The 15295-nt window shown below is 44.2% G+C and overlaps 1 protein-coding gene across 28 annotated transcripts in view; it reads left to right on the top strand.

The window, feature by feature from the left end:
• The window catches only part of celf2 (cugbp, Elav-like family member 2), a 241817-nt gene that overhangs the window by 160501 nt on the left and 66021 nt on the right, over positions 1 to 15295 (top strand). The gene's annotated exons all lie outside the window — the stretch shown is intronic.

The following is a 15295-nucleotide window of genomic DNA, read 5'->3' as shown; positions in this document are numbered from 1 at the left end:
TATTTCCAATATGGAGAACCTGTCAGAAGCAGACTGTGTGCCACATATGAAACAGTGCACCTGAGGACAGTGTCCCAACCTGAGTCCCCTGATTCTGTCTGGAATTAATTTGTGAAAAATGCTCGAGTCGTAGTACTACGTGCTTCATGTGTCACTCCCACACAGTCTCGTGTTGATCTTTGGTGGCTTCTTCCACCTGTTACTGGTGCTGCTACCACCTACGATTAGACAGTGTGCTTCTACATTAAAAGTCCACAATAAGAGACCGGAGAGGTAGTGGAAGCACATATATATAGTATCATTACCTCAGCACTTCCCATGTACATATAGAAAATCTAGAAAATGTATTTGTCCTGTATTTCACTGTATATAGTAACCATTTGTACATCATACAAATTACTCTTTTATTTTACTTGAATCATCATTTTTAGCAGTTTTGGCTTTTTTTTTCTTATTTTTTGGTTTTATTTTCAAACATAACTCAAATGGACTTTTTCTACCTGAGCCTTGTGCTGCTGTAACAAGTGAATTTCCCCAGTGTGGGATTAATAATAATAATCTATACCCATCTATGTAATTCTCGACCATGACAAGAAAGTTAAAGACTCTTCTTTTAGACAGTTTTTAAGAGTTGCCTTTTACTTTTGTTTGTAATTTCTCTTTACACACTTTGCACATTGTGAAAAAGCGACACAAAATTCAGAGGTTTCCAGTTTCGAACTTGTTGTGTAACGTGTATGTAGACAACAAAGACCACATCTGACCATCTACGAGCTCACTCATTGCCAAATGCAGTGGTCTGATTGGTCACATGTGTTTATTTCGATCCGTTCAAAAAGTAATAATAATAATAAATTCATCCTGTGATATTACATGGTTGATGTGAACGGCTGCATTAAGAATTGGTGACTTTTAAAAATATTTTTACTGCACAAAATATTGATATAAATTTTTCACATGCTAACTTACCACATTTAACACTGTGCACTTCTGCACACAAGATGCATCCCATGTAATGTGGGTTTGCTCTCGGTCTGTCACTGATTAGAATGGCTGTAACAGACTAATGAACCTGCTAGTCAGTTGGTGAGAGTGGGGCACCAACTGCTGATAACATATCAATGCGCTGACAACATCGAAATTGAGTGCCAGCTGGAGGATGGTCTGTGCTGGCGGACGTAGGTTACTGGCCTGGTGGCCTGGCTGCCCCTGAGTGGATCCGGGGCGGGCGTGGGGGTTTGGGGTTCGGGGGTGCTTCGCCTCCGTGCTGGGGCTCTGGCTGGGCCTTTGGGGCTTCGGTCCTCGTCGGTGTGTCGCCGAGGTTGTGGGCGGGTGGGTGCACGGGGGCTCAGCCCTGGCGCAGGGGGCCTCTTGTGCATCGGCCTAACTGGGGGGCTCTTCAACTGGCAGGGAGGTTGTTCCATCCTTGCAGGAGTCCACTCTGCAGGTGGGGGAGAGACATAGGAGAGGTGGAGAATAAACTTAACCTGGGTGTCTGTGTCTTGTGTAGTCTGGGAGATGATTGAATGTTGGGGTGGGTACAGTTTCCTCTGCGGTGGGGTAGGGTGGGCTGCCCCGGGTCCTGTGGGGCTTGGCGGTGCTGCTGCCGTAGGCCCCGGTCTGGATGGGCCTGGGCTCCCTTGCCTTGGTGGATACCAGAGGATGGGGGTGCCTACTGGGGTCAGCGGGGGAGCTGGCCCTAGGGAGGGACACCCTCCCCTCCCTTCTTTTCCTCCCCATCCCCGGCTACCTCCCTCTTCCCGCTCCACCACACCCACCCACACAGGTAGGGTCTTGGGGTGCGGGTGTGTCACCAGGGTGCAGGGGAGACATTCCCCCCCCCCCTCTGTCCTCTTCTGGCCACCTGTGCCTCAATTTTATCTCACAACTTAGACATCCACATTACTTACACTCTCATAACACACACACACACACACACATATATATATATATATATATATATATATATATATATATATATATATAGGGCCTTGAGGGTGGGCACGTTAACGGCGTCCAGTAGACGGTCTGTGTATAAAAACCTACCTCTGGCGCCGGTGCCCACCTCTCAATTTTAAATCCATGTAGACATTGAGGGTTCTCGGGAGGGGCCGTGCTAACACCTGCTGCTCTCTGGCAGCAGCACCATGCTCTTCCTTGTTTTAAATACACTTTAGAGCAACACGCAGCAACACTACACTTGAGCGGGAGGAGGGAGGTATGGGGTCTTAACACCCCCCCGTTCTCTACTAGCCATCGGGGTGGGGGGGCTGGGAAGAGATGCTGGCTGTCCGATTGGCCTCCCTGCTGCTGCGGAGCCTGGGGCGGTGTGCTTGCCTCCACCCCGGAGGGAAGGGTAACATCTCTTGGGTCTGGGTGCCGTTTCCCCCTCTGGGGGCGAGGATACCTGGACCCGGGGTATAGAGTATGTTTGGGGAGTGTGATTGTGTGTACATGTCCATTTACGTTTATTCCTACGTTGGGTGGGTGCTGAGTGTTTGTATATGTGTGCATGAGGGTGGGAATGCATGTCTGTGTCTGTGTGTGCCTGTTTGTCTGTGTCTATATGTCAGGTCGGGTCTTAGACTCCACCTCTCTGGGAACTCCCAGGCCCTCCAAGTGTGGAGGCCTATCTCCCCTCACCACACTCCCTGCCGGTGACTGATGCCCTCAGGGGTCGGTGCATTGTTGGTTCTTGGTGTCCGGGGCTGGGCGCTCAGGTCATGTGCCAGCTCACTCCCGGTGGCTACTTGGCGGGGCCTGGCGCCTGCTGCTTGGTCAGGCCTCTTCCGGGGCGCGGGGGGCCCTCGGGCCTCCGGCCTCTGTGCCTGCGGCTCGGTTCACTCTGGCACAGCTGGCTGCCGGCGGAGCCGGCGGGCACGCCGGTGCAGCCCCCTCTAGCTTCTGCCCGGTGGCTACTGGGTGACCCCTCGTCTGGGGATCCTCAGCCCGTCCCATGAAGGTGGCACGGATGCCCCTCCGGTGGTCCTCCTTGGGCTCTTGCACTCTGGGGCCTCTGGATGTCTGGGGCCTGGATCTCCTCCATGCCTGCTTCATGCCCTGGGGGACAGGGCTATGGCTCTCTACATCCTCTTGCAGACCATTACATGGGGAAACCATTTGAATACAAGCGCGCCGATCCACACAGGTGTGCACACGGGTGTTCACTGTTCGTAGACTTAAATCACACCTTTCTTGGCTGCTACTTCAAAGCACATTGTGCGCTGTCTGTCCTGCGTGCTGCACAACAACATTCAATATTTAGTATTTACTGCTGTTTACACTTAGCTAGATTAATGCGATGGTGTTGTGTATAGTATGTTGCTTTGTTTTGTTTTTTTTGCTTGTTTTCTATTCTTTTTCTCTCAACAGGTGATCCCGGAGATATTTTTTTTTCCCCCTTTCTCACTGTCCCTCTCCCCTTCTGTTTTTCTTTTCCTTCCTCTTTCTTTCTCCCTTTCCTATCCCTCACTCATGTCTGTCCCGTCTGTAACAACTGAAAATAAAATAAAATAAATAATAAAAACAAAGGTCGATCAAATGGACCAATACGGCAATGCCATGATGATCCATTTGGCAAAATAAATCCATTGGGTATCCTTGTTGGTCTTCAGACAACAATTCTGACGGCTAAAGAACCAAATGGGACAGGCAAAAAAAAAAAAAAGAAAAAAAAAAAAAGAAATTGAGTGCCAGCAGGTGAGGAGACGTTTCCACTGAAATACAGACATTACAACTAGTTATTGCCAGTGATTTATAATTTATCGGCTTTTAGTGTAATGATATCATCTGCTGTTGTTTCGCAAAAATGTGTTGTCCAAATTTTTTCAAGCAAATGTTCACCAAAAGCTGACAATCACCCACTCGTCCCCACTTTATATTTTCATTACTGGCTTCGGCAGTCTGCAGGAGTTTGTGTTTCCCTTTGCTTCTAGCCTGCACGCTCATCCTTGTGCAAAGATGATTAGAGAACAATCATGAAAACACGCTGCCACTAGCAGTCGAAAACACTTGCATGTTTATCTGCTTGCTGGCATCTGTTCCTGCTTTTCTGGACACCCGTGCATATGCCTGACTATAAAGGAGTGTGCTGGTGCTCCCTTTTCCAATATTGTTCCCTCTTGTGGCCCAGGAGAGCAATAGAGGAAGTGGGCTGAAGCTTGTTCGTACTCTCACACTTTTAGCCCTGGGTGGATATTTAGAGGCCCCCAGATCCCTTCTGCTCAGGTTATTGGCTGCTTCCCCACCCCTCTCCTCGTCTGTGCCAGCTAACTGGAATCTCATCAGTTGAGCGCCTGCACGCTCTTACTTCTGTCGGTTGGATCTGTGGATAGCCCCTCTGGGCAGGACAGGGTGGATACTACGAATCCCACAAGAGCCGTACGTGGGATTTATGCTCCCGCTCGCGATTCAGAGTCAATCTTGTTGTTTTGCACAGAGTCACCGTGTTAATTGCTCGTGGAATAAGTATGTTAAATTTCGGCTGTTTCTCTGCACTGTGAGAGCTTGTCACTTATCCCTGGTTGGAGGTGTGAAACAGCCCAGGGGAGGACACATACTGCAGCAGTTTCAGGATTATAGGAACATGAAATCGCCTTCTTCTACACCATAACACCATCCCTCCCTCTGTTCTGTCTGGTCATCCCTCTTCCTCACTTGCTTCTCTCTCCTGCAGCATTCGTTTGGGCCTTTTTGATGTCAGGTAGCAGTAAATTTGGGTCTGCATTTGGTCTCTGAAGCAGAGGAAACAACACATTATCAGAGCATCTGTAAAACGTTAGTACAAAACATTACACCTAAACTTGTAGAAAATGCATTTCTTAACATTTAAATATGTCTATCTGGAAATTATGATGCCTCTGGTAGGTAATATCTGTCATATGGAAGCCGAGCAAGAGTATAGTAAAACATTTCTTTATATTTAATTCTCTAAGCTTAAATGAATCGCATTTAGTTTAAATTAGGGTTAGGGTTGATATTTCCAATCAGGAGTGTATCTGCTCGTCTCTATCAGCCCTCTATCACTTACAGATAACATTTCTTTAGAGATGTCGTTCATGGCAAGGTTTTCTAACTGCTGCAGCCCAGAGGGAGCGATCAGCAGGAGGAGATTTTTAGGTTGTTGTTTTTTTTTTGTGATAGTTAATTTCTCTTTGATTTAATGAGCAGTAGTTTTCTGAAACAGCTGAGTTCTTTGGCTCAATGAAAAGTTGGAACAGAGCAATAAAAACTGTAATACCATGGACAGGGAGGTGTGAAAAAGCTCAGTTGCCCCTGGTTTTCAGTCCGGTTGTTTGGACTACCAGGAGCAGCTGGTCTATGGACCTCAGCAACCTTGAGGGAACATGGGGGGAGGCCAGGATGCGTAATGTTCTTGCAATGGCGAGTACCAGTTAAAAGACAAATCCCAGCATTTTGGACTAACTGCAGGCAAAAAATGGAAACTTTACTAAGGCCAACACAGTGTGCATTACATTAGTCCAGACACATTGTGATAAAAGCATGAATGAGACATTCAAACCTTTTAAAAGATAAAGCTGATTTGATGGTGGATAAAAGCCTCACTAGTTTTTAACACTTAATAACAGAATTCAGCTGCTTATTTAGTATAAAAATTATGCTCCAGTTTAACATCAAGGCTTCTCACTGTGGGTTTAGCACAAAGGGCCATGGTCTAAAAGACGAGCAGCACAGAGTCTGAACCCAGTGACCCCAGTGTTACTTCCTCTAGACTCACTTTAAAAATCAGATGTGGTGGTTAAAAATGTAACCTATATTTTAAGCAGTAATACGTAACAAATAAGCCATATTTTATTGGTTACATATTAAGGAGGGAAATCCCACTCTGCATATAGGTTTGGGTTATCACAGACTTCTGCATAAATTCTTATTTACCACTTCATTCTTTTTGCATCCAGAGGATTCACCCACTGCTGGCCTTTAGAAAGAATAAAGGTTTAATGCGCTTATGCCCTGGCTTAGCTTTTCAAACCTGCAGGCTACATTCATCTTTTATATACAGTCTGTCTATAGTCCATCTGTGTTCTCTAGCAGTCGTTCAAGATAAAAACAAGCAGGCTCTGACCATTCCTCAGTACTTCTGCTGGCTGGCAACTAAGTGACTGAAAGTATGAAATAAAATTTAAAATTAAATATTTTTTTACATCAACCTTGTAGAGGATTAAAGTAGTTTTTCTAACCCCAAATTGTGTCTTTTAAGCTCTTCATGGACCCAGCTTTGGGTTAGGGCAGCCTATTTGTAGCCTCACAGGCAAGCCCCAGGACAAAACAACTCCACTGAGCCACCCACTACTGCTTTTAGGGGTTGTAGCTTTTTGCCAAGTGCTGTAACAGAGCTAAAAGTTGTTTCTTTGAAACAAGAATCTGCGGAGCCCAGCGGTGAGATTTGAAAGGTTGCTTATAAGTGCTGGAAGTAAAGGAAAGTTTATTGTCTCGTTTGTTCATGAAAAGCTTCTGGGAGCAACAAATATTAAAAATGTTAACCCATTTAAAAAAAAAAAGAAGCAGGTGACACATATGCAATTAAACCCGCATCATATTCATCATGTCAGAGGTGGACAACAACAGCTTATGCGATTGTCCTGTATTGATGGACGGATATGATTTTAGATTTAATATACAGGGAAGAGGACCGAGCACACACTTACAAAACACTAAATCAATAGCAGCATAATGACGGAGCATTGAGTGGTTTATGCTGGATTTTTTTTAACTGGCTTCAACTCAGCTCAAAATGAAAAAAAAAAGGGCCAAAAAAATAAAATAAACTGAGAGGAAGGATCCAGTGGGAGGCAGAAATAAACAGATGATGAGGATGGTGGATTAATTGCTGAATGAGGCATGTCAAGACAAAAGGAGAGCAGACAGAGAGAGGGGGAAATTGAGCGGGAGGTTAGCAAAGGTGATGGGCAGATGGACAGGAAAAAGGTGGAGTAGAGCACTCCAGCACGCTCGGGGGCAAAGCAATAAACGGGGCGCAGTTAAAAACCAATACCTGCTTATTAACTTCCCCACTCTCCTGGCTTGTAAAAAGCCAGCAGAACAATGTTTGTATTGGCACTCATCCCCTCCCTCGCTCTATCTCTCCTTCCAAACCCAAGGCCCTAACAGGCAGAGATGCAATCAGAGTGGAAAGCTGGACGGGGGCCAGACTGGAGAAAAGGGCACCGGTATTGGCAGCCATGTTGGTTTAGGGCAAAAACAACAGTTGAATGGCTGCCATTTTTTGAGAAAAGGGATAAGTGAAGGGGGTCTGTGGTTTTATGTGATGAATCTCTCCCTGCTTGGTTCTCACAGAGGTGATGGCGGTGGCGAGAGCAAAGCGGCAAGGGGTAGGCTTCCTCGCCAGGTAGAAACACAACAAGAGAGAAAGAAAAATGACAGCGCTGCTTGTTGCTTCTCTCCCGGCCCCATCTCCATCACTCCTCTGATGTCTCTCCTGAAGATTTGTCAGCGATCCGTCAGCGCACTCGTACCAAATGTATGCATATGTGATTGTATGCATGCAGAATGTGTATATTCATGTCAGCTCCAGACATGCCTGTCATATTTCAGCTATGAAGTAATGTTTCTAGAGAAGATACAGGTCACAACGGAGTGTCAGAACAATTTTTCTTTTCAGTTTTCACCTCAGTTGTATCAAAAGCAAGGTTATCATTTACTTTTTCTTTTGGTTGATTGCTTCCGTTTTGTTTAGTTCCAAGAAGATAGTGGTCAGCAAACAAGATTATATTTATGAGTGTAGCTCAGCTTGCAAGGTAAAGTGTCATTGCTGTTGATGCTGAATGATAAGGATTTCACTTTTCAACCACTTCTTATGCAGCCTATGCAGAGAAATCTGGGTTATTTTTACACTTCAGATTTTGAAATTGCCAAGGGTTTAAAGCCTTGACTTTTCATTATGAATGTCTCCAATTTGGATTATTGGAGCCAGTAGTGACCATATGTGACAAATAATGGTGGTTAGTATGGTTGCATTGCAAAAATACCAGCTAATTGATGCTCAAATTAGAATTTTGCTTACAAAAACTAGAGTGTAGGTGTCTTGAATGGTTCATTAATACATCGGACCTCACTATAAGCCATATTGTGTGTCAGATTAAAAAGCCCTGAAAGACAGAAACCTTATAAGTTTCGGTCATTATTCAGACACACAGAGGCTTGTTGAGCACCAATGGTGTCAAATTTAGATGCAGTGGCATCATTTACTGCCATCATTTTTTAACGTGAAGGGTTAAGGTTTTGAAAAGGAAGCATGCCGTCCCATGCCACACTCTTTTCTGAGATCCTAACCAAGTATTTTCTGTGAAAAGAAAAAGAGGGTGAAAGAGCAAAACATAAAGCTTACAAACAGGAAGCGGCAAGTGCTGTCACAACTGATGTGTTAAGGCACGAACGCCTAAAGATCCAAAGTTGTGCTCAGCTCAGAAGTGATTATCAGCTGATGGCTCAGCTGATAATCACCTTCACAACAAATTGGCAAATCATATAAAAGTCACTCTGTTTCACCTGCTATAGCGTGCCTACAGCTGTTGCTGCCTCTGCAAGCTGCTTGGCAACCCATCCCCAGCCCAGTTTTTCCTTTTAACTGCGTTTCTGACTAAACATTAAATCTGCTGTAATTGTGCTTACTTTGTTCTTAATGAGGGGATCTTCCACGTGATGGAAATATTTGCAGACTTGCTGAAGCTAGAAAATCTTACTTACTTGCTCGATTGAAATCTGTTTATACAGCTTAAAGATTCAGATCTGTCCTAGATGATGCAGTTCATATGGTTACTTTGAAATTGATCTTCAAAAACAAATAAATTCTGAAGATGTGACACTTGCTGTGTGGCGCAGGTAGAGGGCTTTTCTACACCCAGTTGTTTCATTACAACCCTCGGGCTGTTGTTTTGCGTGTGGACATCCATCCTCACACCCGTCATCTTTCAAACAATGGAATTTGTGACCGTTCATGAATCCAACCATTCATGCTTTCACAGTCAATAAAACTGCGTTCAGTTTGACTATTCAACCTCAGTAATAGCAGTGTCGCTAGGCAGCACGGCACATAAATCAGCAGGTGGATTAATCTATAAAAAAGTAAAGAGAAAAATAAAAAACAAAAAATAATGAGTTGTCTGCATGGCACACACACGTAGAGCCTTTTCGGCAAGGACAGATAGGCACGACTGTTTCTCTAAAACAACAGCTTTCACTAGAGTTGTTTCTAATGACGCGCTAATGAAGCTCGGGGGGGGGTGGAGACAAAGTGTGTGCGTCTGTCTGCGTGTGCGTGTGTTGCCTGGAGAGCCATGTGTTCATCTCTCCAATTCTAATAGCACTGGAGAGGGCTAAATATGCTTTTTCTTCTCTCGCGCGCACACACAGACACACACAGAAAACCCTACCATAACCCATCTATCGTCGAAAAACATGCCCTGTACCCCTGGAGCGATGTAAAGCCATAAGACCCAACCCCCTACTGATCCACACCCCTGCATGACTCTTGAGCACACACACAAGCTCTACACTTTCATGTGCTCGCAAGCATATGCCCCAGCACAGCCTGAGTTTATTGCATTATTTTTTTTCTCCCCCTTTCACCTTTTTTTAATGCCCCCCTCCTGGTCCTCTCCACGCTAACACGACGGCAAGACGCGTACACGAACAACAACAACACACGGCGAGTTAAAGCCTGTCAGCCTGCCTGTCAGACAAGGTTGTTTTAGATTTTCCACTAAATTGAACTCTTTCATTAGTGGCTGACAGATGTCTAAATGCCCAGTGTCTCCCCCCTCCTATTTCCACCCTTGACGCCCGCCGAGTGAGCCCCAGGACTGCTGCTCCCCATCTGAAGCTGGGGTTGGAGGAAAGAGGGTGGAGGGGAGGATGGAGGGGACGATGGAAGGAGGGGAGGGATGGTAGCTAATCTAGGACATGTCCTCTGGAGCGCCCTCCAGCTCGGAGAAGTTCAGTCTTTTTATCCTCGGTTTTCTTTTCTCACTCCCTCCACCTCTTGCCCTCTCTCCATCCATCCCTCGCTCACTTTCTGTCTTTCTTTTGTCCTGTTGAGTCTCTCACTCCATCTCTGTCCCTCTACATCGCTCTTTTTTCTTTGTGAAAAAGGATGAAAAAGCCCTTTGATTCACAGTTTCTCTCAAGGATATTTCTTTCTGACAGTAAGATGGAAGGGAGGGGAGGGAGGCAAGGGAGAGGAAGGTTGATTAGGGTGTTGGCTAGGATGGTGTGGAGGGCGTTGGGGTGGGGGGTGGGGGGGGGCATCAGACGCGATCAGTCAAGCCCAGTCCTCCATGTGGGCGGATCAGAGCGTTTGTTGAGCACCAAGCTTGATAAGAAATGTGGGGCTCATTAAAAGCTACCATCGTACTGAGACCACACACACATGCAGGTCCCCACTTCCCTTACCTTTCCGCTGGTGAGATAATTAGTGATGCTCCACTGCCAGAGCACAAGCACAAGGTTGTGTGTGTTCGCACATCAAAGGCCCCTCATCAAAGTAAGTGTGATCTGGAGCAAGGTTAAGGTTTAAAAGCAGCAATTTACAGTCCAGAGACAAAAGCCATTTAATCGGTCATTTATTATTATTTCAAGTTGGCGGACAAAGCTGCAGACAGAACCGCCGACTGTAAGTGATAATGTGCACTATCAGTTTGAATGATGTGAATGAAAGAATCATATTCTTTCATTCACAAGGCCTGGCGGTCTTGAGATTCTCACTGTTCCCGTCTTTGAAGGGAATTCGTGAGCTCGCTTTGAAACAATCGAAGATTCTGGTTGCTTTCTCGCTGCAGGCGTGAGTGTTTATTGCGGCTCATTTTTTCCTCACGACAGTTGAATTTAAATGTAAAATAAAGTGCTGTGCAAAAGTCTTGAGCCACCCCGCATATCTTTTAAATCTTGCATCCAAGGAGCAAGTGGTCCTGAGTAATAATTATCTAGGCTTTCTGAATGTGTTTCAAAGTTTTTCTTTGGACTCATTGAATCCTCGTACCCGACGTTTGTCAGAGGAATGGTGGTTTTTTATGTTTAAGTCACTTAATACTGACTCCTGAATCATTTAAGCATAAAAAAGGAGTCTACCTCGAGGGAAGAACCAGTATTGTGTCTACATACAACTTTCTTTAGATGAATCTATGAAAAATGCTTAAACAGTTTCACAGGAATCGCTTGTTGGTTGCCCCAAAAAGTGATTCCTAAACATCTACTAGCCGAAGAAAGATTGTTGCCATGGTGTGTTTCCTTTCACATTTTGAGGAAACTTAAAATAAACAAAGAACAGATAATCAGTATCTAAAAGTCATGTCCTTAAGAAACTGTAAAAAAAATCCAACAAAGACCTGACACAGGACGGGCGAGAAGCATCTGGACCCTCCATCCATCCATCATTTATCCATTTACTGTTCACTGAAGCCTCATCAGAAATGGGCTCAGTCAACAAGCCATTCTTAAGGAGGGGAAACTTGGAGAAAAGGGCAAGGTATGCCAAATTACACAAAAACTGGACTGAAAATCAGTGGCAACAGGTCTGATGGAGCGATGAATGCAAATTTGAAATTTTTGCTTCAAATCATCATCATCAAGCTTCCCGAAGAGAGTTCAGACTTCTGCACAAATCTGTAAATACATTTAAAAATCTGTAGGATTTGGAAATGATTTTGAGTGTGACCATTCTTTTCCATTATGGTTCTTGTCTTTTGACAGTAAGTCCGGCTTTGTGGATGTCTTTCTACACATTTAAAACAGCAGAAACAGTATTTATGCTCTAGTAATATATTAATTTCATGTTAATATGACGTAGAAGCATGCAAATGAAGGACTACCAAAACAGTGAATTCATTTTAAGTTCAGATCAGATTGCAGTGGCCGTCTCAGCACACTATATTGTTGGATAAAGACCCTACAACAGCATAGACAGATAGAAACCCAATGAGCCAATGCGGGGATTTAAAAAAAAACATCTCTTTTAACAGAAGGAGACCTCTGGCAGAAACAGGCTCAGGGAGGGCCGCCATCTGCTATGACCGGGGGGTGAAGGGAAAGAAAAGAGAAAAGAAGAGCACAAGACAACAAATACCAAACAGGACAAAGACAGATTTTAGAAAGTCCTAATAGTGTAGACTATGTTTTAAATAACAACTTTTGTATTTGGTCAATCTTACTCCCAGTTAGAAATTAATGATTGGCCCATATCTGCAGTGCTCTCTTGGCAACATTTGGCCTTTGGTGACAGGGCTGACTTGGAGTGAGCCTAGCATCATCAGCTAAGCCACAAGTCCAAGTTCTATCAGCTGAATGTCTGATGCATTGTGACATTTTGTCCAAATCTGACCCAATCAACATTTGCCAGCTCTGTAACTGAGCAACTGCTAAAAGTGGCCCAGTCAGAACCAAATGGTTCTGCTGTCAGGGCTGGGTATGACACTGTGTTTATCACAAGTCTTATAACTTATAGCTTATATGTGGACCCCAAGAGTGAAGCCCCCACTACAGTCACACTGGAGCATGAAAAAAATACAAGTTTGTGCTGGAGGGAGTGCAGCGAGGTCGCTGCGGGTTGCTTACATGTCTTCTGGTCATGCCCTAAGCTGAAGACCTTTTGGGAGGAGATTAAACAAATGGTGGTGGATGTGCTTGGAGTAACACTGGACTTCTCCTTTAGTACCATGTACTTTGGGAAAATTCCTGAGGATATAAATAAAAGAGTCTCATACTTACTGAAAATAATTATGGTTGCAAAAAGGTAATTACTAAATATTGGTTGCAGACAAGCCCCCCCCACACGGAAGCTGGTCATAGACATTATTAACATAATCCATCATATGGAATTGATTACCTTCTCACTGCGGCTGCAGAAGGAGAAAGGAGAGAGACTTTGGAAAAGATGGGATTGTTATACGTTAAAAGGCTAGAAACTGATACCTGTGCGATGCAGAGGACTAGCCGCGATTGTGTTTGAATGGAACATGCACCTGTGTAATATGTAATATGTGGAAGTAAAACAAGGCGATGTGTAGTTTGGAATATGTGAACATATGTGAATGTGCTAGTTTCCCTTGCCCTCTTTAGTTCTGTATGTAAAGTAAGATAAAAATCAATAAAGAGAAAGTATTAAAAAAAAAAAAGAAAGAAAAAAGTTTAACCAAACCTCATTAAAGACAAACAAGTTTATTGCCTAATCTGCATGTTTTAGACATTCACTGGGTTTTGCAAAAAAAAAAATGTTTTTAACTTTGGTTTATAGTGGAAGGTTTCCCCATCTAATGAGGAGTTGTGGGATTTAGAAAATATCACTAAACTTGGAGTTTGTTTACAGCCTGTAGAAATCATCGGAGCATTTCAGTCACTTTGCGTGTGAAACTGGGATGTAGCCTCCAGGTCTGCAAAGGGAAACCATTGCCTTAAAACGTGCCTTAAAACTGCATTCTTTCCAATGGCCAGCAGGGGGCTCTGGTTACAAAAGAAGATCTCGGGAATGATTCTCGCAATTTTACTCAGCTGCTAGATTTAAATATTATTTATTAGGTGTTTATGCTTTAGAGCCTGTCTGCTCTATAGTGTGTTAGCTACCATATGACCCTGCAGTGAGCCTTGGTTTCCGATCGGTGACGTCACCCAACTGGTTTTCGGACATCTAATGGAGTGGTTGTCCACATTCATCTACAATAAACTGTTGGGTTTGTGTAGAAGTTAAAAAAAAAATAAAGTTAATACTTAGTCTAGATTCTTGTGGCAAATTGTACCCCCCTAACCTTATATGTATATATATATATATATATTAGGATTAAAATATGATGTCAGCTAGCTGTTAGATCATCAGCTGATACCCATTAATGGTCCACAAACTTTTAAATGAAATCCAAAGAAAACTAACAGACACAGCCGTATGGAAGGCTACCAACAGCTATTTATCAGCTGCTACCTGTGTGTTTGAAGTGTGTCTGAGTGGTGCAGGGGGGGAGGTATGTCCACAGCCTGTCAGTCGATGTGCGTTGTTTGTTTAAGTGCAAGCCCATTACACGTATCGCTGCTCTATCACAATAGCTTTCCACTCAACACTCAAGAAGCACCCGAGCCCACCGCAAGAAAAGCAGATGAGTTAACTCACACTGACTGATACACCAGCAGATTGACTCCTCAGCCCTTTAAAAGATTTCTCGCAGTGCCACGGACAAGTTCCCATGAAACCAGACCGCTGTAACCGCCCAAGGACCTGGGAAGTAGTCGTCGGCTATGCTAAGCTGAAAACAGCAGACGTGCGGCAGTGTAGGATATTAAGTTTCCCATGTAGTAAGCCGTGTGCAATCAAACATTCATGTGTTATAGCCTGGAGGATATTATGCAACAAGCTGAAAGGTTAGACCTCGGACAAGTGGTTTATAAAAATAAAGAGCTGAACGGAGACGGTTGACCAGTATGCAGCTATTAGAGCAGCACACACCGGTGTTTTCAATATGTGTGTGTGTGTCCTCATCTTTAAATCCTGCTTGGCTCCTCACAGATCATTTAAGTCCAGCAAATACAACAGTGGCTTATTAACTGCAAACACACACCCGTCCATTCCCACAGCAGTGTCATTACAGAGGCTCATTATCGAAATCAATTCAATTAAGGCCTGTAATTGCTGTAGTGAAACCCAAATGCTATCGCAAACAGAGCTGAAGTAAGGCAAACCTCATCGATGCGCTGACCCTCAGAGCGTGCGTGCGTGCATGTGTGCTCTTATTTAACAAAAGAAATATTAATCACTTGTTTCAAATTTACTTCCCTAACCCCTCTTTTCTCTCCAAGTTGGTGGCAGCGTTTAAGCATATGGATTCATTGGGGTGGGGGTGAAAGGAAGAGACGGAAAAAAGAAAGGAGAGAGGAAGGAGGTAGCGGTGGGGGGCACAAACACAGGATAACTATGTTAAACACTTAGCATGGAGACGCGACGCAGCATAGCTAATGCCAAATCCCTCAATCATTCTGCTCACACACGCGCGCCGGGTTAATTGTTTACCGAGCTAAATGAAGTGGGGATAATGTAGGCTAACTGTGTGCTAAGCGCCGCTAAGATGAGGGATATTGTAAAGGACAATTTGATTTATAGTTGCTTGTTTGATGAAAGGAGAACGAGCATAAAAGTCACTCTTTGTCTGGGGAAAGGTGTTTGTCATAGTGATGACAGGTAGCAGAGTGTGCATATGTGTGTGAGTGTGTGTAACAGAGAGAGGTAAGTCACCTGAAGTTGACTTTTGTGGATCTTTCTGATGTACACTAAAGACTACAA

This window comes from Neolamprologus multifasciatus, chromosome 17 (genome assembly GCF_963576455.1).
Source record: "Neolamprologus multifasciatus chromosome 17, fNeoMul1.2, whole genome shotgun sequence".
NCBI classification, from domain to species: Eukaryota; Metazoa; Chordata; class Actinopteri; order Cichliformes; family Cichlidae; genus Neolamprologus; species Neolamprologus multifasciatus.
Note: the sequence above shows the minus strand (reverse complement) of the source record. Positions and strands in the feature narration are given on the sequence as shown.